The sequence below is a fragment of the Rhineura floridana genome, chromosome 1 (assembly GCF_030035675.1).
Source record: "Rhineura floridana isolate rRhiFlo1 chromosome 1, rRhiFlo1.hap2, whole genome shotgun sequence".
Taxonomy (NCBI): Eukaryota; Metazoa; Chordata; class Lepidosauria; order Squamata; family Rhineuridae; genus Rhineura; species Rhineura floridana.
The window spans coordinates 6,493,585-6,516,022 of NC_084480.1; the positions used below are offsets into that span (position 1 = coordinate 6,493,585).

Here is a 22,438-nt window from a genome sequence, read left to right on the forward strand (position 1 = left end):
AGACTGAAACTCATCCAATAAATAAGGACAAGACCGTGTTCTGGATGCTTCATTGAATCCAACTGCTATAATATTGGAGTCTAAGTCCCGACGAATGCTAGCGATCTTATCCTGGAAGTGTCCAGCGAACTCATCACAGCGGGCTACAGATGACTCTATAGTATCCCGAGGGCCAAGATGTAAAAGCCCTCGTACAGTTTTAAAAAGCTCCGCTGGGCGGGAGAGTGATGCCTTAATACTGACAGCAAAATATCTCTTTTTTGCTGCCCTCACCGCTGCTGTATATTGCTTAGAGCAGGCACTTACCAAGGCATAATTGCATTCGTCGGGAGTCTGCCTCCATCTGCACTCAAGCCTCCTCCTCTCTTGCTTCATTGCTCTCAGCTCCGAGGTATACCATGGGGCTGTATGAGCTCTACATAGGAGGGGGCGCATGGGAGCAATCGTGTCAACCGCCCGGGTCAGCTCCGTATTCCACAATCCAACCAGGGCTTCAACAGGAGCGCCAGTCTTCTCAGTCGGAAAATCCCCCAGAGCCCTTTGGAAACCCTCAGGATCCATTAATCTCCGGGGGCGGACCAGTTTAATAGGTCCCCCACCCTTGCAGAGGGAAAGGGACGCCGTAAGCCTAAACCTCAGCAAGCGGTGATCTGTCCATGACAATGGTGTAGATGAAAAAACCCCAACCTCCAGATCACCATCTCCCTGTCCAGTGGCGAAGATCAAATCAAGGGTATGTCCCGACACATGCGTCGGGCCAGTAACAAACTGAGACAGCCCCATGGTTGTCATGGACGCCATGAAGTCCTGAGCCGCCCCAGATAAAGCAGTCTCGGCATGGACGTTGAAGTCCCCCAGTACCAGCAGTCTAGGGGACTGCAACAATACCTCCGAGACTACCTCTGTCAGCTCAGTTAGGGAATTTGTTGGGCAGCAGGGCGGGCGGTACACCAACAGAATTCCCAGCCTGTCTCTCTGGCCCAGTGCAAGGTGGAGACACTCCAAACCAGTCGACACCTGGACAGGGTGCTCGGTGAGTGAGAAAGAACTCCTATAGACTACGGCGACCCTGCCTCCCCGACCTTCGGCTCTACCATGATGCTGAACCATATACCCAGGTGGGCAAAGCTGGGAAACAGCAATTCCTCCTGTATCACCCACCCAGGTCTCGGTTATGCACGCCAGGTCAGCCGCCTCGTCCACAATTAAATCATGAACAAGGGAGATCTTATGCTGTACCGACCTGGCGTTTAACAACAGCATATGGAGATCCGAAGGCTGACTGATAGGACAACCAGCAGTCCTGGGGATATGAGGAGAACCGGAACGGGTCACAGACACTACTTGTCTGGGACGGGTTCCCCTTACCTGGCATGTTCTCCTCACAACACCATACCTCCCATTACCAGTCACTACGCTAATTGGGGCCCCCGAAGGTCTCCCCGGTTGGTGTATAATACATTCTCCCAGGCACATATTAAAACAGATAAAAGCACCAATACACACACACCGAATCACATTCACACAAATAATAAAACACACACACACACACACACACACACACACTTGATCAATAATATAATACAATAAACATACACAAAATACACTCAAATAATATTAAATCATTACAACACATTCCAACTAAAGATGCATAAACACTAACAGCTCAATCATTCACAAAAAAACATAATACACATTCAGCATATTTATTACATCCAGGTGGCAGCAATGAGTTAAAATGTTGCAATCTCAGAGTCGCAACTAGGTTAACAACACTGATCGTTCTTAAAGGGGCCGTATACACACTCATACACAACATGCATTCAGCAAGCACCAAACATCCAGTTAAAATTCACACATCATACATAATCCCGCACTCCGCACATGGACGACAGTCCTGGTCCTCTCTTCTTCGCAGGCACCGTCCTCAAAAGTTAAGATGAAAATTCAAATGAAGTTCAGATGACGGCGATGGTAAAGAGGTGTAAGCCGCCAAGGCTAAAGGCACCCTGCAGTGATAAAGATGAAAATCCCAAACGGCAGCGAGAAACGCGGCGACAGCACCAACAGTATCAGGCACAGCCACGCCCACGGCAAAACGCCGCGAACGGGACCCGCAGCCCGGCAGCGACCAGCCACCGCCCCCCGACAAGCGACAAGGGAAACCAAGCCACAGGGAGGAGAGCAGAGCCCGGCAGCACCAACGGAAAGGGCACAGCAACTGCGACGAAGGAAGCAGCAACCAGGACACAGCGACGGCGATGGCGACGGCGGACGGGAACGCTGCGGCGACAACACCAAAAGCCACAACGAAACACAGCGACACAAGCAACGGGGACGACCCAGGCCACTCCAGCAGGCAGCACGCAACGGCAGCAGCCCAGAAGACCACGCAAGCCGCAACAAACAGCAGCCGCAAGAGGCACGCAGCGCAGCACACACCAGCCGACAAAGGTAAAAGGCCTTACTCATCCCCGGCCTCGATTTTCCTTTCCCTTCAGAGCCCACCGCGACCACTATCCAGCCACTGCTCCACTGCGCCACTGTTCTCAAGGCAAATTCTCGGGGTAAGGTAAGATGAATAATACCAAATACAATCCCAAGCAACTTCCTCACACTCCTGAACAGGCACAGGCACAGGCACAGAATATTTATGTCCAAAAGATGTTACAATGATGTTAAAAATGATGAGCGGCAGGAGCTCCAAACACAAGCTCCTACACCTAGAACATATCATACGGAAAGCAGGATTGGACCAAGATGAAGGAGATGTGAAAATTGGAGGGAGAAATATCAATAATTTAAGATATGCAGAGGATACCATACTGTTAGCAGAAACCAGTAATGATCTGAAACGAATGCTGATGAAAGTTCAAGAGGAAAGCACAAAAGCACAAAAGCAGGACTACAGCTGAACGTCAAAAAGACTAAAGTGATGACAACAGAAGATTTATGTAACTTTAAAGCTGACAATGAGGACATTGAACTTGTCAAGGATTATCAATACCTCAGCACAGTCATTAACCAAAATGAAGACAATAGTCAAGAAATCAGAAGAAGGCTAGGACTGGGGAGGGCAGCTATGAGAGAACTAGAAAAGGTCCTCAAATGCAAAGATGTATCACTGAACACTAAAGTCAGGATCGTTCAGACCATGGTGTTCCTGATCTCTATGTATGGATGTGAAAGTTGGACAGTGAAAAAGGCGGATAAGAGAAAAATCAACTCATTTGAAATGTGGTGCTGGAGGAGAGCTTTGCGCATACCATGGACTGCGAAAAAGACAAATATTTGGGTGTTAGAACAAATTAAACCAGAACTATCACTAGAAGCTAAAATGATGAAACTGAGGTTATCCTACTTTGGACACATCATGAGAAGACATGATTCATTAGAAAAGATAATAATAATTGGAAAAACAGCAGGGAGTAGAAAAAGAGGAAGGCCAAACAGATGGATTGATTCCATAACGGAAGCCACAGACCTGAACTTACAAGATCTGAACAGGGTGGTTCATGACAGATGCTCTTGAAGGCTGCTGATTCATAGGGTCACCATAAGTCATAATCAACTTGAAGGCACATAACAACAACAACAATCTTCCAATTACAATTTCACATGCCATCCGCAGTGGTTCTATGTATTCTCTCTAGTGGCCTTCACCAACCTGCCACCATAGCCAATGATCAGGAATGATGAGAGTTGTATCCCAAAACATCTGGAGGGCACCAGGTTGGAGAAGACTGCTCTATAGCCATGAGAGCTAGAAGCATGCTTTGTATCTTAAACAATAAAATGAAAATTAGAGAGTTTTTTTGAAAAAAAGAAAAAAAAAGAAAGAAACCTGATTCTCAGTTTAACAGTAAAATCCCTTCCCTGTGATCATTCCCCTTCAAACAGGCTTTTGAAGCAGAATTGGGGAGGGGGAGGTAACAATGATGTCTAACCTTCTTGAAATGCAGATCACCCTTAAACCCCCCAAAGCAGAGATCCAAGACAGTTGGAGCATTGTGGGGACAGACTAACCTTTCAAGACACAGCAGGCAGAATTTCCTCCCTGGTCTCTAAAGGAAGCTTGTCAAAAGTCATTTGTATTAGCACAGTGTGACACTCAACCACACTAACCCAACAGGTCCCACCTTTTCATAAAGCAGGTCTCCCTCTCAGTGGCAACCAAGACGTTGCATTTTTGCAAAATGCCCTGCAGAAAAGTGCGTATGAGGAGCGCACCGAAACAAAAAGGAGACTCCCAGAAACAGAGAGCCAGAACTCTAGGAGCGGAGTGGAACAAGCACATACTCCTATCTACCCCTTATCAAGCTTTATTAAGCGTCTATGTTATACAACTCTCAGTGATAACAGAACTATTGCATCTGGGCTCACAGGCGACCGAGTGCATTAAAACTCCTTTCACAGAATGGCAGAAACTAATTCCTCATTTTTACTGGCTGGGAACTGAACCTTAATAGAGCCCAGAGCCCTGGACTCATAAAGCATCAGAATAACAGAGGGGAGGGGAGAAAAGGGAGAGAGAGTGGGCACAGGTTTGTTGCTGAGGTTATGATGTTACAAGAATTATTGTAAGTCCAAAGTAAGCTACAGCCTGGAATAAACTGGATGAATCCAACCAGGCCACTTCTTTTTCTCTCTGGACGACGGCTTCTGTGGCAGCAACAACAAACCAACCAGAAATACCATTTTTATATCAGTCAGTATATACTTATATGCATTAAAAGGTACAAATGAACAGGTGCTTGTGGTTCAACTTCAGTCCTTGCTGATCATTCTGTGGCACACAACCTGTCATAACCAACCTGTCACAGCTGTTCTTCATGCTATCTGAGGGTGGGGATGTGCAAATCTGTTAGTTTTGGTTCCTCTCAGTTTCTCATTTTTTCCAATATTAAATTTAGCTTGCCCTTTTTCAGCATCTATACGAACACTTTTTTTAAAAAAAAAGTCTGCATGAGGATCCATACACATTTTGAGTGCATTTCTCCTAATGTGCACATTTTTGCAAGCAATTGCCCCTAATATAATGCGTCGCCCCCACACCTGCCAAAAAGATTCATGAGACATAGCAATTGCTTTGGATGTTATATTTATTAAAATATAACAGGGTTCGAATCTGAAAGAAAGCACCTCCAGTTAACCAGATTATAAAATACAGGCAGGTGAGGAATTAAATTAATTCTGGTAGGGGATCATCCCTTCAGACTCCTGGGCATGTATGCAGCTGATTGCCATGACCCCCAGCCAAGGATATGGAATAACTCTTCCTCCCTGCTTGGGAGCCTTGGGTGTGTATCCCTCATGTGTATCCCCGCTGTATTCGCATTCACCCCAATGCACATGAAGTCCACAAGTGGCACCCCCCACTTCCCCCAACACCGGAAGGCCTGATGGATTCCTGAAGGGTGCCCTTACCCAATACTGTCTCAGTATACCTAAAACATTTTCCTTGCTCGCCCAAACACAATGCCATAAGAGGCAACAGCCGCAGCTCTCCCTGAAGCCAAACAAATTAAACCCAACATTATGGAGCAGGCAAAACAGGAAGGATTCCAAACCACGGTGTCCAACAACAAAAAAATCCTACTTGGCCGTTAGACAGACAACCAGCATTGCCCATACTGCATATAGGGAGAGAGGGTGGGAAGGAAAAGGTCGCAAGGAGGAAGGTTGAGGGGCAGAGCAGGCTTATGAGTCTACTCATTGCCCTCTTCTCATTGGCTGCGGGTCACCACATGTCCCCCCTTACCCCTCCACTTGGGAGCAAACCCGGGTCCACTTTACCAGGAGCTAAGGGTGACGGGAAACCTACCCACCCCGGGGAAACTCACCCACCCCACTTATAATACCCAGCTCACCAAGTCGGCCCAGAAGGATACCATGGTCAATGGTATCAAAAGCCGGTGAGAGATCAAGTAAGAATAACAGGGTCACACTCCCCCTGTCCTTCTTCTGATAAAGGTCATCCATCAGGGCAACCAAGGCCGATTCAGTCCCATAACCAGGCCTGAACCCAGGCTGGGATGGGTCAAGATAATTTGTTTCATCCAAGAGTACTTGCAACTGCTGCACCACAACCCTCTCAATCCCCTTCCCTAAACTTTCAACAGCATTGCATGTGGGTAATTGGAAGCTGGGCTAGAGGAATCTCCGTTTGATCCAGCATGTCTGGAGGACTTGAGGTGGAGAGAATTAATAACATAGCCATCAGTCTTCAGAAAATTCCTCAATTCTAAAGTGATCCCACTCCTGATTTCTGATTGGTTGGGAGCCTTTGCCATACCACACTCAATGTTTTGAAAATGCTGCTGTCAACAGTTTTAGGAGCTCTCTTCCTTTCCACATTGTATGTTGCCTTCCAGATTGTGTCCTGCCTTCTTTGCCTCTGAGGGACTGCTCTCTTAAATACAACTCTCTCACTTTTCTCTCTTGAATTTCTTGCTGTTCCTTCATTGTCTATGCATTAGAACAATGCATGCCTCACCACCTCCAACACCCTTCCTGCCCCCCCCCCACAAAAACCCACCGCAGGGATTTTGCTTTTTAACAAGGTTCTTTCAATCAAGAGGTGGACTTAACATTCACAACTGCTTCATGTGTTACTGGAATCTATTGACATATAACCACCCTACTGTGCTGGCTCAACATGGTTATCTCAACATGACTGGGACAGGACCATGCATCTTGCCAAAGCAGCAGAGCTGCCTGAGCCAAGATGGGAAATTATGAGGATATTAAGCAGGCAGAGAGTACAATGGTCCAGCCAAATAAACACAAATGCATTTTAGTCAGCATTTGAGCAGCTGGCTTGAAGCCAGAAAGAAGAGAAAGAGTTGATCCTGTATTTAGGAAGATGTTGCAAATTTCTACCCCTTTAAAAAAAAAATTACCATTAGAGAGATCCTGTTTAGGGATGGATGAATTCATCAATAAAGTTGTTGTTATTGATTTTTTTTTAAAAGCCCTGATGAAAATTCAGCATAGTGCTAATTTCTCCTAACACACACATTTTTGTATGCAATTTTGCCTAATATACACATTTGTGCAAAATAATTTTCCCACTGGTGCAACGGGATTTCCCTTTTCTCTCCCTGCACAGCCCCAAAATCTGTTCCGGAGGATCACCTAACCCTCTGAAGAAGATTTTGGGGGGGGGGGCTGCAAAGGAAAGGAGTAGAGGTAACGTTCTGCTGTGCAAACAGAAGTCTGCTGGATGAGCAGAACAGCAGAATACACCTCACAAATTCTATATTCCATGTATGCCTCCTCAGAATTCCATGTCACCATGTCTGGTAGGGTTTACTCCCAAGTGGGCATAGTGTTGCAGGCTAAAATTGAACTAAGGACACAATCCAGACCAAAAAAACCCCACATGCTGGCAGTGGAGGTTTGTGGCTCCATGTCAATGAGACAGTGGAATCCGCTCCAGGTTTTAGTCTAAACTTTCAAGGAGCTGTCCAAAGTGGCACCTTGGATAGCTCATTGAAAGTTCATACTAAAACCCAGAGCGGATTCACAGCCCCACTGACATGGAGCCACCAACTGCCACTGCCCATTGGCTTCTATGGGAGTGATTTAAGCCCACACAGAACACCCATGGATTCCAATGGAGTGCCAGAGGGGCCATAACACGAAATATAACGGAGAGAACTTCAAAACCATGGTTCTTTTCTTCCTCCACAATAAGCAGGGGGTCTTGGGGAATCTTAGACCCCTTACTTTTTTGGGAGCAGGGTCCCAATGTCTACAGCATCCTATGAGCCAATCGGCATAAAAAGGGAATGTGTTAGCCTCTTAGAAGAGTCCTTGTCCTTTCTTGCTGGCTGGAGCCAATCAGAGTGAAAGGAGGTGAATCAGCCACTGAGAAGACTCTTCTTAGTTGCTTACATTCTCCCTTTTCATGCTGATTGGCTCCTAGGGATGACTGTTGGTGTGGGAGAAGACATTAACAAGGGTCTTATTCTCAACCGAACAGCAAAAGGGGGTGCATGGCTGTGGTTGTCAAAAGGGACTCTGCGCTTCTGAATTTGCCACCACACTGACAGTAAGACTCACAGTGGCTTAGATCAGCAGGAGGGAAAGTGGAAGACGGCTCAGGGTCTCTTGTTTTCTGCTGAGTAAACTGAGGAGTTAATAGAAGCAAACGAAATCCCTTTTATTTACCACTGAGGTCAAGGGTCAGTGTGAGTAAATCATTAATTAACACACTGATGCCTCAGTGCTATTGACAAGGTTGTGTTTACACACTGGGACAAAAGCACCCCTTTGCAATTAAGCAAGCAGTGAACTTCCAAGCTCTTGAAAGCATGATTGTTTTTCCAGCTGACTTTGCCTCGGTCCCTTGTGCAAAAACTACGCTTGATCCCTTTTCAGTGTGGCTGACTGTAGCCAACTGTACAGACTCCCCAGCCCTTAGGGAGGCCTGCAAACCCATAGGTTTGCCTCCCAAAGTGAAAACCAGATTTTCACTTTTGGAAATAAAGAGCCTCAAAACAGCCAGCAAAATGGTCAACAGGAAAAGGGAAAATACGGAAATATTGTTGTACCGTCCTGCCTGCAAAGAGATCTGAGCGGCAGCCAGTAGGGCAAGAAGCCACTTTCGGCAGTAGTGTAGAGGCAAATTCAGACGTGCAGGGTCCCATCACAACAGTCACACTACCCCCCCTCGCCTGCTTGCTTGCTGTCTGTCATCATCTCCACACTCCTCAGTCCTTCCCATACGTGCCTTCTCCCAAAACAACAGACGGCCCTAGGATTCAATGAGCGTGAAAGGGGAGTGTGTTAGCTACTGAAAAGAGTCTTCTCTGCCTCACCTTCTTTCACTCTGATTGTCTCCAACCAGCAGGAGAGGACAAGTGAGCATGCTAGCAGATTATTCTCAATGAATAACACATGCTGATTGGCTTGTAGAATGTTGGAGACATAGGGACCCTGCTCCAAAAAAAAAGTAAGGAGTCTAAGGACCCACCACCACCACACTCCTGACGACTACACTCCTGCCTTCCGGCATACCACCTTGTTGGACAACAGCTTTGGGGAGAAGCAGGTGGGATATATTTTATTTATTTATTACATTTATACCCCGCCTTTCTTTCCATGAAACCCAAGGCGGCTTACACATGGTTCCCAGGCGGTCTCCCATCCAGGCACTGACCAGACCCGACCCTACTTAGCTTCAGCAGGGTACTTGCCTCATGTGCCTTCAGACCATAGCCTGGGATAAATAAGGTGGTGCCACACATACCCTCCTCCCAACAGCTTCTGGTCAGCACCCAGCCTGCCTTCCCAGTTTGGGAGTATCAAGTCACCATGAAGGGACTGAGCAGGATTTGTTTAAGCGTCATCAGTGACTGGCCTGTAGATGGGATGTTTTCACCTACTCCACACTGTTCTACCTCCACAGTAGGAAGCACTATGCCTCTGAATCCCATTTGCTGGGAACTGGAGTTGGAGAGTGCTGTTGCACTCTAGTCCTGCTTGTGGGCTTCCCACAGGCATCTGGTAGTCCACTGTGGGAACAGGATGCTGGACTAGATGGGCCCCTTTGGACTGATCCAGCAGAGCCCTTCATGCTCTTAGACCTGAGCAGGAGCAGTTGGAGGTGGGAGCTCAGTCGATAGGTTAGTTGGCTTGGTCACTTGGCAAGGGTGTGTGGCAAAGGAAACAGACTGGGACAAACGGTGAGTGCCCTGAAGTGCTTTTCAGGTGAATAGTTTTTCCAGACACTTGCGCACAAGACTGTGGGACCCATGTGGCAAGGCATGGATCCAGAGCTTGAAAAGGTTACTTTTTTGAACTACAACTCCCATCAGCCCACTCCAGTGGCCATGCTGGCTGGGGCTGATGGGAGGTGTAGATCAAAAAAGTAACTTTTCTAAGCTCTGCATGGATCACTTCTGAGGCTAACCTATGTCACTCACAGTTTTGTGGCTCTGAGGGGCCATACGTCAGGAAGATAGCTGTGGCATGGGGGGCGGGGAGATGCGGAGGCCCTTTTCCTCCTTGCAGGGTCAGCTTATCCAGCTCTGACAGGTTTAGGAACCAGATAGCTATTTTAGATTATTTCCTGCATATTGGTTTTTCCTCTATGCATAAATTGAAATGAATAAAGTGGCCCTAGCTTAAACCCTTACCTTGTGCCTTGCCTGTCCGTTCCTCTCACACAAGTGAGTGTTTAATCGTACATATGACGTGCAAACAAAACTAGACAACAAAACTCTCTACTATAGCATTTAAAGAGTTTGTGGAATTTCATGCACAATGTATGATGGGTGACAATAATTTTGATTTTTTGCCGGGAAGGAATCACATAGTTGCAAAAATGGCATATTGCCTTTATTGATGAAAAGAGTTCTGAAAAGGCAGAAATATGCACAGAAATAAAAATGGCACAATTCCACCCAAAAGGATTCCTTTTTGTTTTGTGTTTTCACTGCCAGGGTGAGGGAAGAAGCCCAAGGTCAACCTCAGACTTCATCTGCCTCCTGCTCCTTTTCAGAGAGAGTTTTGATTACACTTTTACAAATGCATTAGAACGGAGAGGGCTATTTGGATAGATTCAGGTCAGCATTTCTGACTGGAATAGCAAAATTGCACCATCGTACAAGGCATGGCAAGGCTACATCTGCAACATCGGTCAGTTGTGTTCAAAAATAATGACTTCAGACTGGAACAGGTGCAATAAATAAATAAATAAATAATAAAAGGAGGCTCTAAATTGGTTCTTTAATTTCAGCTGGAGATGAGATGTACAAAATCCCACAACAGTCACTGGAATTAGGAGTCTCACTGGTTTTGAGGTTGAGATTTACACATTTATGAAAGATAAAGTTTATTCCAATCAAACTTTGGTACTACGGGTGACTCCTTCTCCCCATCCTGTGTATGCCACCCAGTACATGCATAGAATCATAGAGTCGGAAGGGGCCTCTAAGGCCATCAAGTCCAACCCCCTGCTCAGTGCAGGAATCCAAATTAAAGCATCCCCGAGAGGTGGCTGTCTACCTGCCTCTCAAATGTCTTCAATGTTGGAGAGCCCACCACCTCCCTAAGTAATTGGTTTCATTGCCATACCACTCTAACAGTTACGAGGTTTTTCTGATGTTCAGTTGAAATCTGGATTCCTGCAACTTGAGCCCATTATTCCATGTCCTGCACTCTGGGATGAACTGGATCCAACGGGTATCCCTACAGACACTGACCTAGGAGAAGGGATGCATGAACCTATCAATTTTAGTTTCTCTCAGTTTCCCATTTTTTTCCCCTAGTCTTAAATTCATTTGTTCAGTTTATCACATTTCTGCATCAGTTTACAATTTTTAAAACAAAACAAAATGAAAAGTTTGTCACAAAATATTTTCAGCATTTTAGTGCACCGTTCTACTGGCGTACACGTCTTTCTATGCCATTTTGCTTAATACATTCATCTTTGCAAACTATTTCCCCCCAATGTAATGCATTTTTCTACCATTTACATTAATATTTATTTATTTAAGGCTGGCTATGTTTCAGAAAGTGTGAATTAGGTAGGTTCACATTTAAACGTGAACTAAATTAAAAGGTCACTTAGTTTTTTTTCACCTCCATTCACTGCTTCTGTGTTCCAAACCACCCTGTCTCTCTCCCCACCTCCCCCCGCCCCCGGATTCTAAAGGCATAGTTGTCTTAGCGAAAGCCACTGCTTTCAGGCAACAACATGAGCATCCCTGGCTATGGTCAACAGGAGGCTTGTGTTACAATCACCATTTTAAGCAGGCCTCTGCTGGAGCAATAGGGAGATGGAGGAATCTGTGGTTTTATCTCCACTCCGCAGAACTCAAGATGAGAAATGGGACGCTTAGCTCCCCTGTCACGATGGAGGAACTGTTAAAGAGCACTAAATCCTACAAAATAATTCCTGCCATAGCTGTAAGAAAAACCTTTAAGCCCCCTCAAGAAATAGGATGTTGACAAGCGATGGTATTAAGGCTCCGGCATTTATCCTCCTTATTCCTCCAAGCAATTTGGACTGTGCCAACTCAGAATCCACTTGCTCTTTCGTGGCATTTGGATGATGCTGTTTTGAGATCCCTCCCTCTACTCAGTCACACAATACTATCAGTGATAGCAGTCAGCTACAAAGGCAGGCTTGTTTCCTTCTCAAGAGTGGCTTCTGCCTTGTGTTACAACTGATATGGAAGCAGAAAGCATAAGATACGTCGCTCCTTCTGACTGACTTCCATTTTAGGAATAAAAGGGTTCAGAAATGGGTGTTGTCATTACCTATTTATTCTCTGCATTGGCTGTGCTGCTGTGACATCATGGATACATAAGAAACACAAGAAAGCTGCCTTAAACTGGATCAGACCATTGGTCTATTTAGCTCAATATTATAGTCATGGAATAAGAGGAGAGGTCCTCTTGTGGATAAGGAATTGGTTAAGAAGCAGAAAGCAGAGAGTAGGAATAAACGGACAGTTCTCCCAATGGAGGGCTGTAGAAAGTGGAGTCCCTCAAGGATCGGTATTGGGACCTGTACTTTTCAACTTGTTCATTAATGACCTAGAATTAGGAGTGAGCAGTGAAGTGGCCAAGTTTGCTGACGACACTAAATTGTTCAGGGTTGTTAAAACAAAAAGGGATTGCGAAGAGCTCCAAAAAGACCTCTCCAAACTGAGTGAATGGGCGGAAAAATGGCAAATGCAATTCAATATAAACAAGTGTAAAATTATGCATATTGGAGCAAAAAATCTGAATTTCACATATGTGCTCATGGGGTCTGAACTGGCGGTGACCGACCAGGAGAGAGACCTCGGGGTTGTAGTGGACAGCACGATGAAAATGTCGACCCAGTATGCGGCAGCTGTGAAAAAGGCAAATTCCATGCTAGCGATAATTAGGAAAGGTATTGAAAATAAAACAGCCGATATCATAATGCCGTTGTATAAATCTATGGTGCGGCCGCATTTGGAATACTGTGTACAGTTCTGGTCACCTCATCTCAAAAAGGATATTATAGAGTTGGAAAAGGTTCAGAAGAGGGCAACCAGAATGACCAAGGGGATGGAGCGACTCCCTTACGAGGAAAGGTTGCAGCATTTGGGGCTTTTTAGTTGAGAGAAAAGGCGGGTCAGAGGAGACATGATAGAAGTGTAGAAAATTATGCATGGCATTGAGAAAGTGGATAGAGAAACGTTCTCCCTCTCTCATAATACTAGAACTTGTGGACATTCAAAGAAGCTGAATGTTGGAAGATTCAGGACAGACAAAAGGAAGTACTTCTTTACTCAGCGCATAGTTAAACTATGGAATTTGCTCCCACAAGATGCAGTAATGGCCACCAGCTTGGATGGCTTTAAAAGAAGATTAGACAAATTCATGGAGGACAGGGCTATCAATGGCTACTAGCCGTGATGGCTGTGCTCTGCCACCCTAGTCAGAGGCAGCATGCTTCTGAAAACCAGTTGCCGGAAGCCTCAGGAGGGGAGAGTGTTCTTGCACTCAGGTCCTGCTTGCGGGCTTCCCCCAGGCACCTGGTTGGCCACTGTGAGAACAGGATGCTGGACTAGATGGGCCACTGGCCTGATCCAGCAGGCTCTTCTTATGTTATTATGTTCTTATGACCATTGCATGTGAAATTGACAAGGAATGGAAATTGCCTCTCCAGAGTTACTGGCAGAGGTCTTTCCCATTCATGACTGGAGATGCTGGGGATTGAATCTTGGACTTTTTGCACACAAAGCACATGCTCTGAAGCTAATACATGAGACTTCATAGTACCTGAATGAAAAGGGACTACTTCATAGGATCCAGCTGTTAGAGGAGGCATAGCTGGTATTTGGCCATCAATAGTTTCTCCATTTTTTAAAAAATGTTTCCTTCTAAAATATGTTTAATGTAAATAAATGTGCTGTTTATCTTTTGTCTGTTAATAAATTCATACACTATTAGTGGGGGGGAAATCTTCCCTCCCCCTTGCAAAGAGGCCCACTGAGCTCATTTTAAGAGACTTCCTGTTCCCAGAATATAAAACAGCCACCTGCACAGGCAGAACGCACAAAAGGATTTAGATAAACACACAGAGATAATTAGATCAGTTAACCTTGCAAATTAAAACAAGCACACTGTATTATCTCCAGTTTATCCAAAAAGAAAATATGAAGTTCCTCTGATAAATGGGTTTTTAGCATTATCATTATTAACACGAACTGAGGAGCACAGAACAGCATCACAACGTTAAGCCTACATTGGGTGTGTGTGAAATGCGAGAATCTAACGTGGGCAACTACGACAGCTCCTCCCAAGGTGAAGAACAGTTATGGGTCAGAGAGGCTGACATTTTCAGACTCTGAGTAGGAGGGAAATTAGATGAACTGGTCTCTCTTTCAGAACAGCTTCTACAACACACACACAAACACGCACAGATCTTGCACTGATTTCTGAATAAGCAGATTAATGTTCTCATACTTTCCATTTGTCCTGATTTGCCCTGGACAGTTCCTATTCTTGGTCCTGATCTCTATTTTTTTTTTAAATTTTATTTTTATATTTGCCTTTGGGGGATCCCATGTGGAAAAATAAACAAACCTTCTCAGTATGAGTTGCTATTGCTGTCTTTCTTCAGGGTCAGCTCCCTCCTCAAGAGTCTCTAGAAGTTACATTTTGGAGGCAGATGAATCTCAAATAGAGTGCATATGCACAGCAGTCACTACGACATGACTGTTTCCCTCCCACCCCCTTACACATATAGTAAATGTGGACGAATGACTCTGCACTTGCATTATTTCTATAGCCTAATAGATTGTGTGAGGAAACATTCTATTAAAACAGTGATGGGGAACCTGTGGCCCTTAAGATGTTCCCGGACTACATCTCCCATCATCCATGACCACTGGCCATGCTGGTTGGGGCTGATGGGAGTAAGAGTCCAATGACATTTAGAAGGCCACACAGGCATTTGGAATACTGTGTACAGTTCTGGTCACCTCATCTCAAAAAGGATATTCTAGAGTTGGAAAAGGTTCAGAAGAGGGCAACCAGAATGACCAAGGGGATGGAGCGACTCCCTTACGAGGAAAGGTTGCAGCATTTGGGGCTTTTTAGTTGAGAGAAAAGGCGGGTCAGAGGAGACATGATAGAAGTGTATAAAATTATGCATGGCACTGAGAAAGTGGATAGAGAAAAGTTCTTCTCCCTCTCTCATAATACTAGAACTCGTGGACATTCAAAGAAGCTGAATGTTGGAAGATTCAGGACAGACAAAAGGAAGTACTTCTTTACTCAGCGCATAGTTAAACTATGGAATTTGCTCCCACAAGACGCAGTAATGGCCACCAGCTTGGATGGCTTTAAAAGAAGATTAGACAAATTCATGGAGGACAGGGCTATCAATGGCTACTAGCTGTGATGGCTGTGCTGTGCCACCCTAGTCAGAGGCAGCATGCTTCTGAAAACCAGTTGCCGGAAGCCTCAGGAGGGGAGAGTGTTCTTGCACTCGGGTCCTGCTTGCGGGCTTCCCCCAGGCACCTGGTTGGCCACTGTGAGAACAGGATGCTGGACTAGATGGGCCACTGGCCTGATCCAGCAGGCTCTTCTTATGTTCTTATGTTAATTCAATTTAGAGGGCCACATCTGAGGCATGAATATTAGGCAGGCGCCATCTCTGCTATCTTTTTGGCACCTTTTGAAGACTTTCCTCTTTCAACAAGCCTTTTAAGTTGAGACCTATCGCATTCTGTGTCTGTGTTAGAATTGCTGTTAATATGTGTGTTTTGAAAACAATATGTTTTTAACCCTTTTTTAAAAAACGTTTTTAACGTTGTTTTGTTTTAATGTATTTTAAGGTCTGTTTTTATGATGTTTTAAAGTGTTTTTAGCATTTCTGTTTGCCGCCCTGGCCTCCTGCTGGGAGGAAGGGCAGGATATAAATCAAATAATAAATAAATAAGGCATGCTATTTCTACTCAGGAGCACCTAGCTGCATCACTGAATCCTTTTAAGAAACAGGTGACATTGCACCTCTTCCAGCAGGCTTTTTGGATGAGGGGGACTGTAATTAAATGAAGTTATGAACAGTTTGATGTGGCCGCTTTCATTGTGAATTGCACTGAGATTTTTTTTTTAAAAAAGTGTTTTGAGTTGTGCAATGGTTACAGTGTTAATTGTGTTGACAAGGGGTGGTATATAAACTGCAGTTCCCAGGATTCTTCAGCAGGGAGCCATGTGCTTTGGGTTTTTGGTATGTGCACAGTCTAACAGATTTATTGAGGCATGTAGGCTTTGATGGTGCAGCAGATTCTAGCCAACGAAGGCTTGCAATGCCTTAATAGATCTGTTCCTCTTATGCAGCCTTATGGAACTCTTAGGAGCTAAATTTGTTTTCAGACTGTTTTCCGCAATAAATATGAACAAATCTTGGCATGATTGCGTGCATGACTGCATGAAGACAATGACTGTGTAGTGTTTTAGAAAGGGTGAACATGTACTCCTGCACATCAGCAAGACACCCCACAAAACAATTTTGATGCTACTCTAACACCGCAAGAAAAAACCAGCCAAACAAAAAATAGGAAGCTGACATACTGAATCTGACAAAATCTACTTTGCTGTTGTCTACACTGACTGGCAGCTGCTCTCTACAGTTTCAAACACGGAGAGGGTGCTCTCCTAGGTCTACTGCCGAACTATGGCCCTTCCTGAAATATGCCAGGCACCCATTTATGTTGGCAATATGTGTGGGTGTATGTGGGGAGACACATTAATGTAAAATATGCATGCACATGGCTCTATACAAAATAATTTGGAACTCCAAAATCCATGTTAAAATCCAAGCAACATCCCTGGATGTACACAACTGTCCCTTTGTTTTTGTCTGTAAAATGTCAGATGGTATGCAATTATACAGTCAACTGTCTCTTCCACCTCAGTGAAATCTGAGGCCTCCAGTCCTTCGGGTACAATTATGTCACTCCCTTGTAGTAAGGCCTAAAAGGCATCTGTGCAACCTAGCAACTCCCAGGAGGCTGAAACAGACTTAATTTGGAGTCCAGATTAGTTTTTGGAATATTCAAAAAAAAAAATCTGGGATATTAATTGAGAATAATGCAATTCGTTCTCAAAAACCAGACCATGAGATTCTGTCATTAGTCTCTTTTGCACATTGAGCCAGACACACATAATAGGGGAAGCTACATCCTGCCACTTGCAGGCACTGGCTTTGCCCTCACTCTGTATGTGTATTCAGCAGAAAGTGTGAAAGAGAGGGCCTTTCACACTTTCACCCAAACGTGAATCCTACTCTTCACTATTCATATTTTCACTTGAACTGAGAATGAGTTTCCTACTAGAGTTTTTCTTTACTTATCCAGGTTTCAAAGAGTCACAGCATGTGTTTATTTATTTATTATTTAATTTAATTTCATTTATATACCGCCCTAAGCCAAAAAGGCTCTCTGGGTGGTGTACATCAGAAATAAAACAAGCACAATATATAAATACAATAGATATAACAAAATCAAAAAACAAACAAACAAGCAAGGAACCAAACTACACCAAAATACAACAATAATGCAATACTGTTAAAATACACTATAAAATACACGTAAGATACAGTTTAAAATGCCTGGGAGTATAAAAAAGTTTTCACCTGGCGCTGAAAAGATAGCAGCGTCGGCGCCAGGTGCACCTCATTGGCGAGACAATTCCACAGTTCGGGGGCCACCACTGAAAAGGCCCTAGTTCTAGTCATTACCCTCCGAGCTTCTCGATGGGATGGTACTCAGAGGAGGGCCTTAGATGTTGAGCGCAGTGTACGGGTAGGTTCATATTGGGAGAGGCGTTCCACCAGGTATTGCGGTCCCATGCCATGTAGGGCTTTATAGGTCAAAACCAGCACTTTGAATTTAGCCCCGAAACAAATAGGAAGCCAGTGCAGACGGGCCAGAACAGGTGTTATATGGGCGGACCTTTTGGTCCGCGTCAATAATCTGGCCGCTGCATTCTGGACTAACTGTAGTTTCCGAACTGTCTTCAAGGGCAGCCCAACGTAGAGCGCATTGCAGTAGTCCAATCTAGAAGTTACCAGAGCATGAACAACTGAGGCGAGGTCGTCACTGTCCAGATAGGGACGTAGCTGGGCTACCAATCGAAGATGGTAAAAAGCATTCCGTGCCACCGAGGCCACCTGGGCCTCGAGAGACAAGGAAGGATCGTAAAAAACTCCCAAGCTACGAACCTGTTCCTTCAAGGGGAGTGTAACCCCATCAAGAACAGGATGAACATCCACCATCTGGGCAGTGAAGGCACTCACCAACAGCGTCTCGGTCTTGTCTGGACTGAGCTTCAGTTTGTTCGCTCCCATCCAGTCCATTATCGCGGCCAGGCAACGGTTTAGCACGTTAACAGCCTCACCTGAAGAGGATGAAAAGGAGAAGTAGAGTTGCATGTCATCAGTGTACTGATGACAACGTACCCCAAAACTCCTGATGACCGCACCCAGCGGCTTCATGTAGATGTTAAAAAGCATGGGGGACAGTACCGATCCCTGCGGGACTCCACAATGGAGAGTCCAGGGTGTCGAGCAATGTTCCCCAAGCACTACCTTCTGGCGACGACCCACCAAGTAGGAGCGGAGCCATTGCCAAGCAGTACCCCCAGCTCCCAACTCCGTGAGTCTTCCCAGAAGGATACCATGGTCGATGGTATCAAAAGCCGCTGAGAGATCAAGGAGACTCAACAGAGTCACACTCCCCCTGTCCCTCTCCCGACAAAGGTCATCATACAGGGCGACCAAGGCTGTTTCAGTGCCAAAACCGGGCCTAAAGCCGGATTGAAATGGATCAAGATAATCAGTGTCATCCAAGAGCCCCTGGAGCTGGCCAGCAACCACCCGTTCCAGGACCTTGCCCAGGAACGGAACATTCGCCACAGATCTATAGTTGTTCAAATTATCTGGGTCCAAGGAGGGTTTCTTCAGGAGTGGTCTCACCACCGCCTCTTTTAGGCAGTCAGGAACCACTCCCTCTCTTAGAGAGGCATTTATTACCTCCTTGGCCCAGCCGGCGGTTCTGATCCTGCTAGCTTTCACCAGCCAAGAGGGGCAAGGATCCAGTACAGATGTGGTCGCCCGCACCAGTCCAAGGATCTTGTCAACATCCTCAAGCTGCACAAACTGAAACTCATCCAATAAGTAAGGACAAGACCGTGATCTGGAAGCTTCATTAGGTCCAACTGCTATAATATTGGAGCTTAAGTCCCGACGAATGCATGCGATCTTATCTTGGAAGTGCCCAGCAAACTCATCACAGCGGGCTACAGATGAATCTATACTATCCCGAGGGCCAGAATGTAAAAGCCCTCGTACAATTTTAAAGAGCTCCGCTGGGCGGGAGAGTGATGACTTAATAATATCAGCAAAATATCTCTTTTTTGCTGCCCTCACCGCCACTATATACTGCTTAGAACAGGCACTCACCAAGGCATAATTGCATTTATCAGGAGTTCGCCTCCACCTGCACTCAAGCCTCCTCTTCTCTTGCTTCATCGCTCTCAGCTCCGAGGTATACCATGGAGCTGTATGAGCTCTACATAGGAGGGGGTGCATGGGAGCGATCGTGTCAACCTTGTTAACAACAGATAGATACTTAGTCCATGTTTGGAACTTTATTTTAGGCTTATGCAAGGCAGATCCCATCTATAAAACTTTTCCAGGTCTCACAGCAATCAGCTCGGCACTTTTTAAATAACTGAACACGTTGAGAAGAGGAAAGGGAAAAGAGTTAAAGCCCATCAAAGAATATCTGCAAAAGTCATCCTTCTATCTAAAGACCTCCTTCCCCATCCTCTCTTCCTGCTGATCCATACGGAAGACCAGAGATTCATGTCATAAAGTGAAGTTACTAAGAGCCTCCGGGTGACCTTTGCTTCTCCAATGAGCGTTTATGGCAGCAAACACATACATCAACAACAGCAGCAATTTTTCCCTGATAACACAGAATGCCTTTGTTGGCACTTTGGCTACTACAAGCATGCATGATGTACAAAGACTCTCATTATCAGATTAGAGGCACATCAAACCATGCCGGGAAGGGAAGGTGAGGCCTTGTGGCTTTTTCCTTGCCAGCACTCCTGCACATCATGCCTGGCTGTGAAAAAGCACCTCTCTTCCAACCCAATTTATTCATTTGCTGCTTTTTATTAAAAAGGGAAAAGTTTCCAGCTCAGGGCCAGCCCAAGACATTTTTCTGCCCAAGGCAAAGGATGAGATGGCGCCCCCATTTCACATACAGAAGCTGATTGGACTGACACTTGAATCTTATTTTGACAATGTGTGATGGGATATTGTGTGCAGATGGCTGCAGCTCAGTGGTAGAGTGCCAGCTTTGCAGCCAGAAGGTCCCAGGTGCAATCCCCAGCATTTCCAGGTAGGGCTGGGAGTGTCCCCAGTCTTAAATCCTGGAGAAGTGCTGCCAGTCAGTGTGGACAGTAATGAGCTGTGTGGACCAATGGCCTGACTCAGTGTAAGGCAACTTCCTATATTCCAGTGGAGGCTGGTTGCTCAATGTCAGTGGGGCAGTGGAATCCACTCTGTGTTTTTCCAGGAGCTGTCCAAGGTGCTAAAACCTATTTGGGGAATAAGGTTCAGCACATTGGACAGCTCCTGGAAAAACCCAGAGTTGTTTTCACTGCTGCACTGGCATGGAGCCACCAGCCTCCCAGCTATGTTCCTATAGGGGAAGGGCCATAGGTCAATGGAAGAGCATCTACTTTGCACACAGATGCATAACTGGCAGTGGCTCTCATGGTTACAGACAGGAGTCTTTCCTGGGTCTATCTGGAAATTACAGGGATCGAATCTGCAGCCTTTAGTATGCAAAGCAGGTGCCTGACCCACCACTGACTGATCACTGGTAAGCTGAGTATTTGCAAGCTTTCACTTACCTGTGAAAGCTCCTGTAGCAATAAGTGCCTCAGCACCTTGTTCCACCATAAAAGGCTATCATTTTGTTCAAACAGAGATGGACTAATATGGTTACTCTTCCCAAATCATATGTCACATAGTCTTCTTCTGCTTTCATGATCATATAGTTAGAAATTAATCCCTGAGAGCAGGTTCAAGCACACACTGTTCTGAGATGTAACCCCTTTCAGTGGGGGTTAAAACTGGATGCTTAATAAAATTTCATCTAAAGAGCAATACAAAGTCTGACATGGAGATTTCTCCTGCAAAAACCTCTGGTGAATTCTGCAACAAACTAATAGACTGGGAATGGGGAACTTGTAGCCCTCCAGATGCAATTGAACTCCAATTGTCATCAGTCCCAGACAGTATGGCTATAGGTTAGGGATGACGGGAGTGGCAGTCTAGCAACATCTGTAGGGTCACAGGTTCCCCATTCCTGCTCCAAATTTTGGCTAAGTAGACCTAAAACTTTCCTGAGGGTGTGCGGGCTCTTTGCATCCTTCTTTTGTAAATATTTGCTTTATGAATGTATTAGTAATCATCCTGTACTGTGGGGAAGGGCTAACATAATGATGTAATTAGCTTTGGGGTTTTTTTTTTATGTGGCTGTCCCTGTCTTTTTATCATTGTGTTATATTGGCTTTATGGTTCTTTTGGACATCACACAGAGTAATTTTACTGTTGACTTGTAATTCAAGAATCCATTTATGAATCAATCAATTACCTCGAATGTTGTGACGCTATGGAACAAAACTGCTCTAGACCTCATTCTTCAGCACAACAGGGAATTAATGTGGAAGGGAACCTGTGTTCTACAACAGTCTTCAGAAACCTGGTGTGCTCCAGAGGTTTTGGACCACAACTGCCATTAGCCCTAGAAAGGATGGCTGTGTTTGCTAGGGTTGGTGGGAGTTGCAGTCCAAAACATCTGGAGGGCATCAGATTGGCCAAGGCTGTTCTAAGATATTAAGCATAATGGCTACACACGTGGAAAGTCCTCTCTCTGCACCAATGTAAAATAATCAGAAGATAGTTGCAGGCAATACTTTTTTGGTAAAAAAATGAAGTGCTGATACTCATATCATATTAATAAAAGTGCATTTAGACATATATTTAAATGCATGCCTCTAAACATACTTTTTGTCTCAGAATCTACATTTCTACATAGGAAACCACCTCATACCGAGTAAGATCATGGGTGGTCCATCTACCACTGAGCTATGGCCCTTCCCCTTCGGGAGTTTTGCTTAGACGTGCTTCTGAGTTGCTCTGTACTTTGTCTGCTTTAGTCGGTGAGTCAGGTTCCAAACCAATCTGCATAACTCGAAGCCGTGTGTTCTTCATTCGTTCTAATGTGTAATATAAAACATGGTGATAGCATCCCTTTTGGCAGAAGCAGATAAAATTTGCAGGCACAGGAACCCCTCCAGAATGAATTGAACCTGCTGAATTACAGGCACTAGTGCCATAATTAACTTAGCCCTGACC

General features: G+C 45.2%; 1 protein-coding gene and 1 long non-coding RNA gene across 49 annotated transcripts in view; both read right to left on the bottom strand.

Annotated features, from left to right (window-relative positions):
• The window catches only part of LOC133375608 (uncharacterized), a 34,622-nt gene extending 30,352 nt beyond the window's left edge, over positions 1-4,270 (bottom strand). The window contains exon 1 of one of the 2 annotated variants that reach the window (XR_009760259.1): positions 4,140-4,270. This is a non-coding gene — a long non-coding RNA (uncharacterized LOC133375608). The other variant, XR_009760258.1, reaches the window with a different exon arrangement.
• CELF4 (CUGBP Elav-like family member 4) overlaps positions 1-22,438 on the bottom strand; it is a 1,013,450-nt gene that overhangs the window by 803,432 nt on the left and 187,580 nt on the right. The window lies entirely within an intron of this gene.